We start from the raw sequence: 12,743 nt of genomic DNA on the forward strand, positions 1-12,743 counted from the left end.
TATCAGATTGTGCCTTCATCTTCTCCATGGTTGATTGAAGTTAGTCTGCCAACTAGCCATATCCAGCATGAATTGGCCTGTACTTGTTCCTTGGAATGTGCTTTCTTCACTACTCTGGGGGGAAAAGAGCCTCAGAATATCTGCCAGGGTAACATTTATCTCAACCTGAATCAAATGCTGGGATTACAGATGCCTCCAGACAAGGCTGGGGAGTACATCTGACTCAGTTGCAGACACAAGGTTTATGGTCCCTGACAGAATAACAACTATATGTAAAAACACTAGAACTCAAGGTCATTTGCATAGCTTCCATGTGTTTCCACGTGTAACTCAGGACACCACAGTGTGGCATTACTGAAATGTTTTATGTCAGCAGATAGGGAGGAGCAAGAAGACATTTTGGAATTTACAGCAGCATATCAATCAGCCCTGTACTTACCTGTGATTGAGAATGATTTAGCAGCTTGACTAATCAGAAAATATTTTTCTCTTCACTAATAATTCCTCATGGACTCAGTTAATTGGCGAGCTTTTCAAAAGTGCTTCTTCCCTCTCCTCGGCAATGCTTGTTTGCAGCCACTCTTAAAAACCACAATTGTCTCATGCTTTTCTTCCTGGGAGGAATTCCAGGTTTCCTCTCAAATGCATTTCTGATTTGATAGAATAGGAATCTTAGCACATTTCCCTTGATCCATCTACCCTGGATTCCTCAGGAAATTAAAATGAGAAAGCTCGAGTCATCTTAAGAGCTCTAAAGAGGGTCAACAGTTTTGATACTCAGAGATGGTGCACCTGTCACTAAAGGCACAGTTCAAGTTATCAGTAACTCCAGATGTTATATGGCGGGACAGAGTCAAATTCTACACTCAGATCCACTGCCTGTGTATATGTCATAGCTTGGATGCAAGCTGTCTGAGCCTGGAAGAGAGATGATGTTCTGCTGAGGTACACAACATTCTCATTCTGAGCTAGGAAGCTGTTTTGAATATGAGCTTTTTACTATAATTTTCACACTGTGGTTGCATATATTCCTACCATCCTGGATTACTTGTTATCACTGAAGCTTTCAGATCTCTCAGATAGTTCTGTTTAAATTCAGCTAGCAGCATCTGCCTTCCATCCTCCAGTTCAAGGATAGAGGACTTTTTTCCTATTCTACAATAACCAGATTTTTGAAGGGGCTCTTTTTTCCCACCTGATAAGGATTTCCCCCCTTCTTGGGATTTAGACATAGTCAGCATTGCTGCCAGTATTAACCAGAACCTGTTTTCCTTAAGTAGAAAAGGTTTGAGCAGAATATACTGAGAACTATGATGTAAGTGCTTGCATATCTATTTATATGAAGACCAAATCATATGAAATAAGCATAATTTTTAGTCCTTGATCACTTTTAAAATTCACTCCTTATAAATTATCTGTAATTAATATTCAGATGTGTGTCATTCTCAATTTGTCTGAGGAAGTTTCCCTCATGCTTTATAGAAGAGACATATTAAGGCTATGCATTTTCTGCCATGAAAGAACATGCAAACTTTTTGCAGATTACCACAGGAGAAGCATACTGCTGTATATAACAGAAAAGGGTTCTCTCCTTCTTTGTTCTGTGCTTTATTGTTAAGAAATCAAAGGACCGACTTCTTTTATTTAGAACACTACGTAGTTTTGACTGACAAGCATAAAAAGTAAAGAAATCCCCTCTCCCCCAAATTTGTGGCTAAGTGACCTAATGAAAAAAGGATTATTGATTAAAAAACAAGGTCCTTTGGTGTGCAAAACTGTGCCTGATTTATTTTTGCAAGTGCCATGACTGTGTATGCAAACTGGATAATTGTTAGCACAAATGACTACTGGCATTTGCACGCACATTTACTCAATTAGTATATGCAATCACAGTAATTTCATGCACAAATTAACTGCACAATTGTGCATGTCTTTTGTACATGTAATTGCATACCTAATTGCTTTGAAAGTGTAGTGTACATTGTAAATCTAGGGGTTTTGTATAATGCCAAAAATAGTTGCGCACACAAAAAAATTAAGTAAAACTTAGCATTTAATTAAATTCACTCTGTCTTGTGCTTCCTCCGGCAAGAAGGGGGTAATATTAGCCCAGATTCTGTACATTTAAAAGGACATAGTAAAACTTAATTTACCCTGCATCTTAAGTAATTAATGTTTTTCAGTGGAAAAAAGAGGAGCACAAATTTACATTATCTTGTTCATTTATATATGCTGCATATTTCAGATTTCTGCAAAAATGATCAATACTTCCATGAAGATAAGGATCAGAATATCATCACCACAATTGTATATTACAAGTGCAATGTATTAAATGTGCATTTACACTAGAGAAATACAAAAGGTATATATCACAAAAATGCCTAAAATCAGCAGTCAGAATTTTCTTCCCAAATGTAATTACACACAATAACTTACTTAAAAATAATTCACACATTTACCCTTTAAAAACTATGCTTATAAATTATGTTCCAAGTCTTTTTCTAATAAATTTACCTTTAGTCAGATTCCTGATCCACCATAACATGAAACACTATAAGATCTTAAGACAGGAAAATTTACATGAACTAATAAAATTATATTGTCAAGAAGTTGTGAAAATTTAACAAACTTGAAATAGATTTTTTAAGAAGCATTTTATTTGTAAAAGTTCAGTGAAAAGCAATGGGCTGTGTTAAGTCGGTAATAGCAATGTATCTGCTATAAGTAGGCCAATAGAAAACAATGTTTGTCATCTCAGGCCAAATAATTCCATATAAGGTTTGACAGAAGTGAAGCTGCTCTGTAATAACTTATGAATATTGTATGTGACCTGATTATTAGGCTGTTTACTGTATGAATATGTTGGTTTTAGTAGGGCAGTAAGAAACAAGCAAGATGCCAAAACAATGGCTTACGACACCTCTCAGCAAGCAGCTGAGTTTGCAATGAGATAATGGAAGAACCATTCGGGTTGATGATTTGAAGATCTGGTTTGACTTGCAACAAAACCTTCTGAACTGGTTTTGAAAAGCTGGAGTGACACGTAGTACTGACAGGAACTAAAAGTCTGTCTGAGGAAGTAATCACTTGGGAGCTGTTCAAGAAAAACAGATTGACACAGGTGCTTGCAAGTGGAAACAGATATATCATAGTAAGTTACTAAATTAAAAGTAAATATAAAATGAATTAAAATGAATATACTGAATTGTGAAGCAGGAGCAGAGCCAGCCCAGCTGTTGACTGAGCAACTATAGCATTTGGAGAAGGGAGAAAACTGGCAGCCAACCCTGATGAGAACCAGACCCAGCACATGCCTCTAGTGACCAATCTCCCTGTGCTGGGAGGGCATCACATGGAACTGAGCCTCCCCATCTCTCAGGGGCAAAATGAGAGTGCACAGAGCAGAAGCAACTGATGATAACATGGAAACAGCAAAGCAAAAATGTCTGGATTCCTTTTACTAATTGATACTATATTATATATCCTACACATTCCTGTTATTGATTATTATTAAGCAATGCCTCCTCTTAATTTTCTTAAATTGGGAACAGAACCTAGGTCTCTGCGAGTAGGGAGGCAGAGTCAAATTGCATCCTTCAGTCCCACTGCCTTTTAGATAGAACTTGTTGATGGCTTTTACCTTGGCTATACTGTAAAACAGGGCGACTCACTATTTATGTTATGTATCCCCTAGTGCAGTGGTTTTCAAACTGCAGGTCGTGACCCAGGACTGAGTGGTGGAATGTCAGGCACTTGGTCTTGCTGCTGCAGGTGATCAGTGGAGGGGGGGGGGGGGAGGGCCAAAGGCAGATACCTGCCTATCACAGACTGTGCTGCACCCCAAAAGCAGCTGACAGCAGGAGTGGCTCTTAAGTGGGGGGAGGGGAGTGACAGTGCAAAGGGCTCTGTGCACTGCACTTGGCCTGAGCACTAGTTCAGCACTCCCATTGGCTAGGAAACTGCTGTTGGTTGCGTCTAGAGTGCAGCATAGTCTTCAGTGCCAAGACAGGCAGGAAGCTGCCTCAGCATCCCTGCTGCACCACTGCCCTGGAGCTGCTCAAGGTAAGCCCCTCCTGCCCCAGCCCGTAATCCCCCTCAAAGCCAGAGCCCCCTCCTATAGCCCAAAGCTCCCCTCCTTAGCTCTACCCCACCCGGGGGCCCACACTCTAGTCAAATTATGTTGGGTCATGGGCATCAACAATTTTCTTCAGCTGGGTCATGAGAAAAAAGTTTGAAAACTGCTGGTTGTTTCTTAGAGGACCAAAGTCACATTCTGCTACCAACTAGTGACTAGTAGCTCAAAGTTCTGGAAGCCTGCGCTGCAGAGCTGATAATACAAGCTGTCAGGGCTGGTCCCCACTCTGGCACTCCAAGGGTATGTCTACACCACACAGTTTTATTGGAAAAATGGCTGTTTTTCTGACACAATTTGAGGAACATCCACATTGCAATTGCATTCTTCCACAAGAAAATCAAAAGATTTTTCCAGCATTGGTAATCCTCATTCTAAGAGGAAGAAGCCTTTTTGTGAAAGCTCTTTCACAAAAAGGCATGTGTGGACGGAGAAGAGGGAGTTCTTTCGGAAGAAGAGGAAAAAGCACAGGTGCCCTGGTGGCCACTCCATCCGTAGCAATCACAGCTTACATGTGAGAGAGCAGCCGTTCAGTCTGGATGATCTCTTTTGAAAAAGCAGATCACTTTTTCGATGCACTTTCGATGCTTTCTTTTGGAAGAAGTTTTTTCAAAAGATCTCGTCTGAAAAAAGCCTGTAGTCTACACGTAGTCCAAGTGCAGAAGATGGGGGCCCACAAGAAACCTTAAATACCTTACCTCTATAGGCTCTGTTTACAAAAACTACCCAAATTCACAGATTCACTGACTCTTGGGGGGAGGGATACCTGCTACTACCAAGTGAAATTAAAAAAAAAAACACCTTTCTTCTTGAACACTCACACACACACACACACACACCCCTCCTGTTTCTTTCCAGGACACAAGAATCAAATCATCGCCTTAAACAGGTGATTTTATTAACAAAACAAGAAGATATACTTTATAAAGCATACTTGGTTGCTAGGTGTTACGGAGCAACCGAGTAAAATAAATTAAAACACAGAGAACATCTCTGGGTACACTCTACATCTACACTGCACAGCTATTTTGAAATAAGCTATTCCGGAATAGTTTTTCCAAAGTAGCTTATTTTGAAATGGTGCACCTACACCGCAGGAAAGCCTCAAAATTAGTCCGAGGTAGGCTTCTGTAATGTAGACATGCCATCTTGATTTAGAGCCCTGGGAAGGAATAACTGTGGGTATGTCTACACTACAAAGTTAATTCGAACTAACAGCTGTTAGTTTGAATTAACTTTCATAGCGTCTATACATGCAAACCGCTAGTTCGAACTTAATTCGAACTAGCGGAGCGCTTAATTCGAACTAGGTAAACCTTACTCTACAAGGACTAACGCCTAGTTCGAATTAAGGGCTGTGGAGCCACTTAATTCGAACTAGTTGGAGGCTAGCCCTCCCCAGCTTGCCCTGGACACTGTTCCTACCCCTTGGCTAATAGTGCTCCATGGACCCAACCTCCATGAATTTATCTAACTTCTCTTTAAACTCTGTTAGAGTTCTAGCCTTCACAGCCTCCTGTGGCAAGGAGTTCCACAGGTTGACTATGTGCTGTGTGAAGAAGAACTTTCGCTTATTAGTTTTAAACCTGCTATCCATTCATTTAATTTGGTGTCCTCTAGTCCTTCTATTATAGGAACTAATGAAGAACTTTTCTTTATTCACCCTCTCCACACCACTCCTGCTTTTATAGACCTCTATCATATCCCCCCTCAGTCTCCTCTTTTCTAAGCTGAAAAGTCCCAGTCTCTTTAGCCTCTCTTCATATGGGACCTGTTCCAAACCCCTAATCATTGTAGTTGCCCTTTTCTGAACCCTTTCCAAGGCCAAAATATCTTTTTTGAGGTGAGGAGACCACATCTGTACACAGTACTGAAGATATGGCGTACCATAGTTTTATACTTCCCCTCCTTCTTCTTCCCCTGGCTTCCCCCTTCCAGCTCCCTCGTCCCAGGTTTCCCCCTCCCCTCTTCCACCCTCTGTCATCCCCTCTCCCACCCACTTTTCCCAGTCTCCCCAGAGGTTAATCCCCTCCCCCATTTTTGTTAAAGAGAGTTTCTATTTTTGAACACATGGGTCCTTTATTTTTTACATCAGGAAGGGGGGCTAGGGAGGGGTAAGTGGAAGGAGGTGAGGGAGGAATGGGGCACGAGTCCCCGATGGGGAGGACTGGGGTGGCTCTGTGGGCTCCTCAGGGTGGAAGCTCTCCTGCAGGGTCTCCTGGATCCTGAAATCTCCCCAATTGATCCCCCCGGATGGCAGCTTGCGGCAAGTGCAGCCAGGCTGATGGCTCAGTGCCATGATGTGCCGAGTGTGAGCAATCAGGACACTCCAAGTCAGGACTGCTTTGCTGTCCCTCATCGAGGTAGATAAGCAAACGGGGAACCCTGAGAACTGTCTGTCTGGGGTGGGGCTTGGGTCCCTTTAACCACAGCTGTCAGCTAGCCTGAGACAGCAGCTCCACACACTAAGTCCTAACCTGATGCCCTGCCGGCACTGGTTCCAGCCAGCTTTAACTTCGGTTCAGGGTCCACTCAATGTGGGCGTGCTATTTTGAATTAGCAAAACGCTAATTTGAATTAGTTTTTAGGTCTAGATGCACTAATTCAAATTTGCTTAGTTCAAATTAACGAATTCGAATTAAGTTAGTTCGAATTAGTGCTGTAGTGTAGACATATCCTTAGAATGGCCCTGGTGAGGGGCTATTTCAAATAGCAACAGTGGAGTGTCTGCGTATGCCTTATTTCAAAATGGCTATTTTGGAATAAGTGTTATTTCTTGTGGAATAAGATTTCCATAAATCAGAATAAACCGTCTGTTATTTTGAATTTATTTTGAAATAATGGAATTGCTGTGTAGATGCTCACATTGTTATTGTGAAATAACACTGGTTATCTCAAAATAACGGTGCAGTGTAGACACATCCTTAGAATGGGGGAAGGAAGGGAATGGGGGATAGAAGGCAATATTCACTAAGGGTACGTCTAGACTACATGCCTCTGTCGCCAGAGGCATGTAGATTAGGCTACCAGACATAGTAAAATGAAGTGGCAATTTAAATAATCGCTGCTTCATTTAAATTTACATGGCTGCCGCACTGAGCCGACAAACAGCTGATCAGCTGTTTGTCGGCTCAGCGCGATAGTCTGGACGCGCGGGTTTCGACATCAAAGGTATTTGTCAACCACCCAGGTAAGCCTCCTGGGATGAGGTTTACCTGGGTGGTCGACAAATACCTTTGATGTTGCCACCCGCGTGTCCAGACTATTGTGCTGAGCCAACAAACAGCTGATCAGCTGTTTGTTGGCTCAGCGCGGCAGCCATGTAAATTTAAATGAAGCAGCGATTATTTAAATCGCCGCTTCATTTTACTATGTCTGGTAGCCTAATCTACATGCCTCTGGCGACAGAGGCATGTAGTCTAGACGTACCCATAGAGAAGTTTAGCTAAGCAACCAAAACAAAGAAAAATACTGTGACCATGACTAAATACACCTTTTCTCTACTCACGATCCATGCTGATCCATACTTCAAGGCCCAGTTCACTCCCCTGTCCAATATTTCTTATAGGCATGGTTATTCTGAATCCTGCATCTGCTCTGTCCAGCCCTTCTTTGAAGAGCAGACCAGATATCTATATCCAATTCAGATTTCAGCACTATATTCCATTGGTTATTCTGCCCCCCTGCCAATACCCTTGCTAGCTACCTGAGTTTAACCCTTTAGTCACTGAGTGCTGGCCAGCACTCCTCCTATCTATATAACACACATGCATTATCTTTTTCCTTAATAGAAAAACTCAACCCACCTTGTAAATTTTGTTGTATTAATAGAAGTTATTTAGGTTGCATAGTTGAGCTTAAAAAATTAGGAAACATCAGCATTACATTGCACAGGGAATCTTAAAGCTGCCCATTTGTGAATGAACACCATTTGTGAATGAATGTTACTTTCCATGGGACTTTGGTTTCATTCAGCACTCAAGAATATACTATGCTCAAGAAATGAATCAGGATTGTGTAGTGAGTGAGGCTGTTGTCTTTAGGACCCCTGCCTTATTTACTCTAATAGGTGTAAAAGGAGTGTAAAGAATGAGGCAGGGAACTGCAGGAAGATAAGACAAACTCAGTTCTGGCCTTGTCTCTCTACCACTGACATCCTATATGAAGTTGAACAAGTCACTGAACCCAAAACTTCGGAGGCTGGTCACCCAGGAAGAAAAACACTGCTCATGACTTGAGATGTATGGTGCTGAATGTTCAGGGGTGCTGACCATTTGCAACAGCAGCTGCAGTCAATGGGAGGAGCAGTGGATGCTCAGCACCTCTGGAATGATGGATGATCTCAGGCTTGAAAGTTAGTTCTGCCATTTATTCACTCTGATCTCAGTCACGTGACTTTTTCTGTCCCCCTTTTCTAAAATGAGGGACAACAATATTATTTTATCTTCTATGAGACTTGAGAAGATTCATTGTCTTTTGTGAGACATCTAGAAAATGTGGTGATGAGCTCCCGAGAAAAGACCATGAGGAAATGACTAAATCTGTTGAGTTCGGTGTACGTGTTAGCGGAAAATAAAGTATGAGACCATGCATTGAATGGTAAGGGTTAAAAGATAAATATTTAAAAATATTGACTGTGCATTAAATGAAGCGGGGTGCTGTGAAAAAATAGTACGTACCGTGGAATTAAAGATGGAATGATGATATCTCGGTACAATCTTAATTCCTAACTTTCCTATTTCCTGGGCACTTGATTCTACAATTTGACTTTATTTTAATATTTTGTATGTAATATAATTATAGAACAAATAGTAGTGATTAATGCTTACATTCCTTTAATTTCAATAAATTGAGTTGCTAAACTGACTTTGTTTTTTTCTGATAATAAAGTAGGAAGCTGAAGAGGGCCTGATTGTGAGCGAGTGATGTTTTGATTAGTAAGATCTATTTAGCTGACATGCCAATAATGTGTGTGGTTTTAATAATTTTCTCCTTGAGTTCAGGGTCTCATATCCCTATTTTGAAAATAAATAAAATATCCACTGACCGAATTCCTTAGAGAATTCTGTGCATAACCGTAGAAGCTCGTTGAGTCCCTCTGAAAATGTGGCCTTAAATACATCCATGGAACAGTATTGTTTGGATGACCTGGATGACTTTAATTTAATGTATCTTTGACTTACAGATGCAAATCTCCTACTGGAGTTCTATACATTCCTTTCCCTCGCTTCAGACAAGCAATGCCTCTATTCATTTGTATCCTTAATAGTGCCATGGTGTGTTGCCAACCTCGTTTTGTGATTCAGAAGTTTGTATTTTAATTTTAATATTAATGTTAATTCCTATGTTAACCAGCATACCATTATACTGCCTTATACTGACACCTGCTGGAGGTTAACTTTCTTGTACAGTCTTGTAACTTTCTATGTAAGTTCCAGAGCTTGTCTCTCTTTCCAACAGAAGTTGATCCAGTAAAAGATTTTACTCGCTCTCCCTGTTTGAAGCGGCTATAGCAGCATTGCATACATTGTGCAGTCTTGTCGTTCTGTTGCACCTATCTTCAGTAAACAAATTGTCTATAACTCATATTATGCATACTATTAATGTCTACCCCAAGCCCTCTTCTTCACTTTACACTTTACATGCCAAAGGAGAATATGCCCACTGGAATTTTTAGAATTTTGCCTTCTCTTTTGGACTCTTACTGTTTGTGGCTTTTGGCTTCTCCTTAAAGTTCAAAGAAGTAAAATAAATAAAGGCTAGAAAGAATATAGTCTACGTGTACAGAAAAACATGGAGGCTTATAGAAGGGAGGCAAATTCTCTGCTGGCTAAACTTGGTTGAAGTTCATGGAGTTTTTATAGACCAATTTCCTTTCTGTAGAGGTTTTTAATAATCTACATAGGTCAGACTGTTTACATTTTAATTCAAGGCTGTGATAATTAACCATTTATTAGGAGTGAGCTGTATTTCCAATTTTCTAGTTACTGAATACATGAAAAACATTATTAAATCCTACTTAATTGATGACTATGGTTATGGCAGTTTTTAAAGAAAATAACAGAATTCACTAGAGCATTTGAATACACTGGGCCTTAAACCAATGCAGCCACACTATTTTAAAGCTCTCATTAAGTATCGTTCCAGCTAACATGGTTTTGACACTGTTTAGCTGGCCAGTATGGATAGAATTAAATGGCATGTTAAAAAAAAAGTATTTATGATGAATTTGTAAGGATTTCAGTAACTGCATGAAAGGCCCAGTGTAGACTAGGGATGTAAAAACCTGTTTAATTGGTTAACTGGTTAAATGTTGTATTTAATAGGCTAACTTCTTAAATGTGGATGGGTGGGGCAGGCCTGCCACTGCCATATGCAGGGGTTGCAACAACCCAGTGTGGTGGGTTGCTCCAGCCTGGTCAGGGCCACCAGTTAACCATTCTGGTTAACCATTCACATCCCTACTGTAGACTAGGCCTAGGTGTTCTTGGTAATTGTCACAGGTAAAAGGTATTAAAAATGTTTTAAATAATTGAGCCAAATTCTTCCCCTAGGTGCACATATACAGCTCTTCTTGAGGACAGTGGGAACAGCATGCCTCTGAGGACAGAATTTAGCTATTAGTGCAGCGGTGATTGATTTTGGCTATGAAGTGACTCAGAAAAGGGCTTTTGTAGAATGCTACTCATTGAACATACCGGTGTTGGAAAGATTCCCTATTGCCTCATGGACAAATGAATTCAAAGGTTATTGGACATGCATTCCCTGTGCAACTTGGCCAAGAAAACAGGAAAAGTGTAGCAGCAATAGAAAAATTTAAAGATATTTTAATGTTAAAAAAAAAAAAATTAAAGGTGAGATTTTCAAAAGCACTCAGGACTGCGCCTGTGTTCCTGTTGAAATTAGTGAGAATTTTATCACTGAGGATGCATCTACCCTGCTCCCTTAGCTCAAAATAAGCAATGCAATTTGAGCTACGCAAATTGGGTAGCCTATTTCGAGTTAATTTAGAAATAGCTTATGTCTATTATTTGTCTACACAGTGCCAAATTTTGAAATACTCATAGTCTCATAGACTTTAAGGTCAGAAGGGACCATTATGATCATCTAGTCTGACCCCCTGCACAATGCAGGTCACAGAATCTCACCCACCCCTCCTAGAATAATCCTCTCACCTATGTCTCAGATACTGAAGCCTTCAAATACTTTGAAGGCCCCAAGATGCAGAGAATCCTCCAGCTGTGATCTGTGCCCCATGCTACAGAGGAAGGCGAAAAACCTCCAGAGTCTCTGCCAATCTACCCTGGAGGAAATTTCCTTCCTGACCTCAAATATGGCGATCAGCTAAACCCTGAGCATGTGGGCAAGACTCACCAGCCAGACACCCAGAAAGTTCTGTATAGTAACTCCTATCATCCCTCCATTGACCTATTTCCCACTCATAGAGTGCTCATCTGAAACGTCCCTTAATCCTCATGGAATGAGGTTTATAGGAACATTGGAATAGCACACTCAAGATGCGGAAAATGCTATTTCAGGATACTGGAAGTATCTCAAAATAGCGCTGCTCTCAAGACGTACCCTGACTTCAGTGGGAGCTATCCAGAGGTGAAGTTTTCTGTTGAGCAGAAAATTATGATAAGAACCACCTACGTAACTATTTGTGATATGTTTCTTCAGATGAGTCATCTCCCACCCTTGAATAGGCAATGCAAATCCTATGTCTTTGTACTAGTTTTTTAAAATTATTACAGGAAAACTGATCAACTTGCTTATATTTGTGGAAGTGAATGCCACCTTAATGTTTATACTTCAGTTTGACCAAATCTTGTCTGTTGTGACATACTAGTTAGTAGCATAATTGAATGACTGTAGATATTTCATCTGATGAAAGTACGGAGTTCATGGTAGGGAGTTTGGATGCAGATCTCTCAAGAGTGCAGGTGTAGTAGCATGGCTTTGCAAAATTTTTAAAAGGGAAAGAATGGGGAGATCGTTGACTAGGAAACTTATCTCTGTCTTATCTCATGTTCAAAGCTTTGTTTTGGAGATTGGGATTCCAAAATAAAATTACATATAAAATATTAAAAACTCACTTGTGCCTCCTACTGCAAGATAAACTTATACTGAAGTAAAAGGGAGTTTTTCCTGAGTAGGAACTGCAATTGCATTGAAACCCCCCCTAAAATCTTCCCCGTTGGAAAGGGTAAACCATTTAATGGCAATATCTAAAATTCTGGAACGCATTTGTACTATTTGATGTGAAATATTTTCATGGTCATTGTAACACCAGAAAAGGCAGGTAATTAAGTAGGGCTATCAAGTTATAAAAATTAATCACAATTTGTAATTAAAATGTAATCACAATTGCACTGGTAAACAATAATAAAATAACATTCATTTAAATATTGTGGATGTTTTCTATATTTTCAAATAGATTGATTTCAATTACAACACAGAATACAAAGTGCTCACTTTATATTTGTTTTTTATTACAAATATTTGCCCTTGTAGTCCACCAGGGCTCTGTTAGGGGTTCCTCCCTCTCTGGGTCAGTGGGCAGCCACTTTGCCCCACTACCCACTTGCTCAGTTCTTTGGATGAATTAGCA

This window comes from Pelodiscus sinensis, chromosome 13, assembly GCF_049634645.1.
Source record: "Pelodiscus sinensis isolate JC-2024 chromosome 13, ASM4963464v1, whole genome shotgun sequence".
In the NCBI taxonomy this organism is placed as follows: Eukaryota; Metazoa; Chordata; order Testudines; family Trionychidae; genus Pelodiscus; species Pelodiscus sinensis.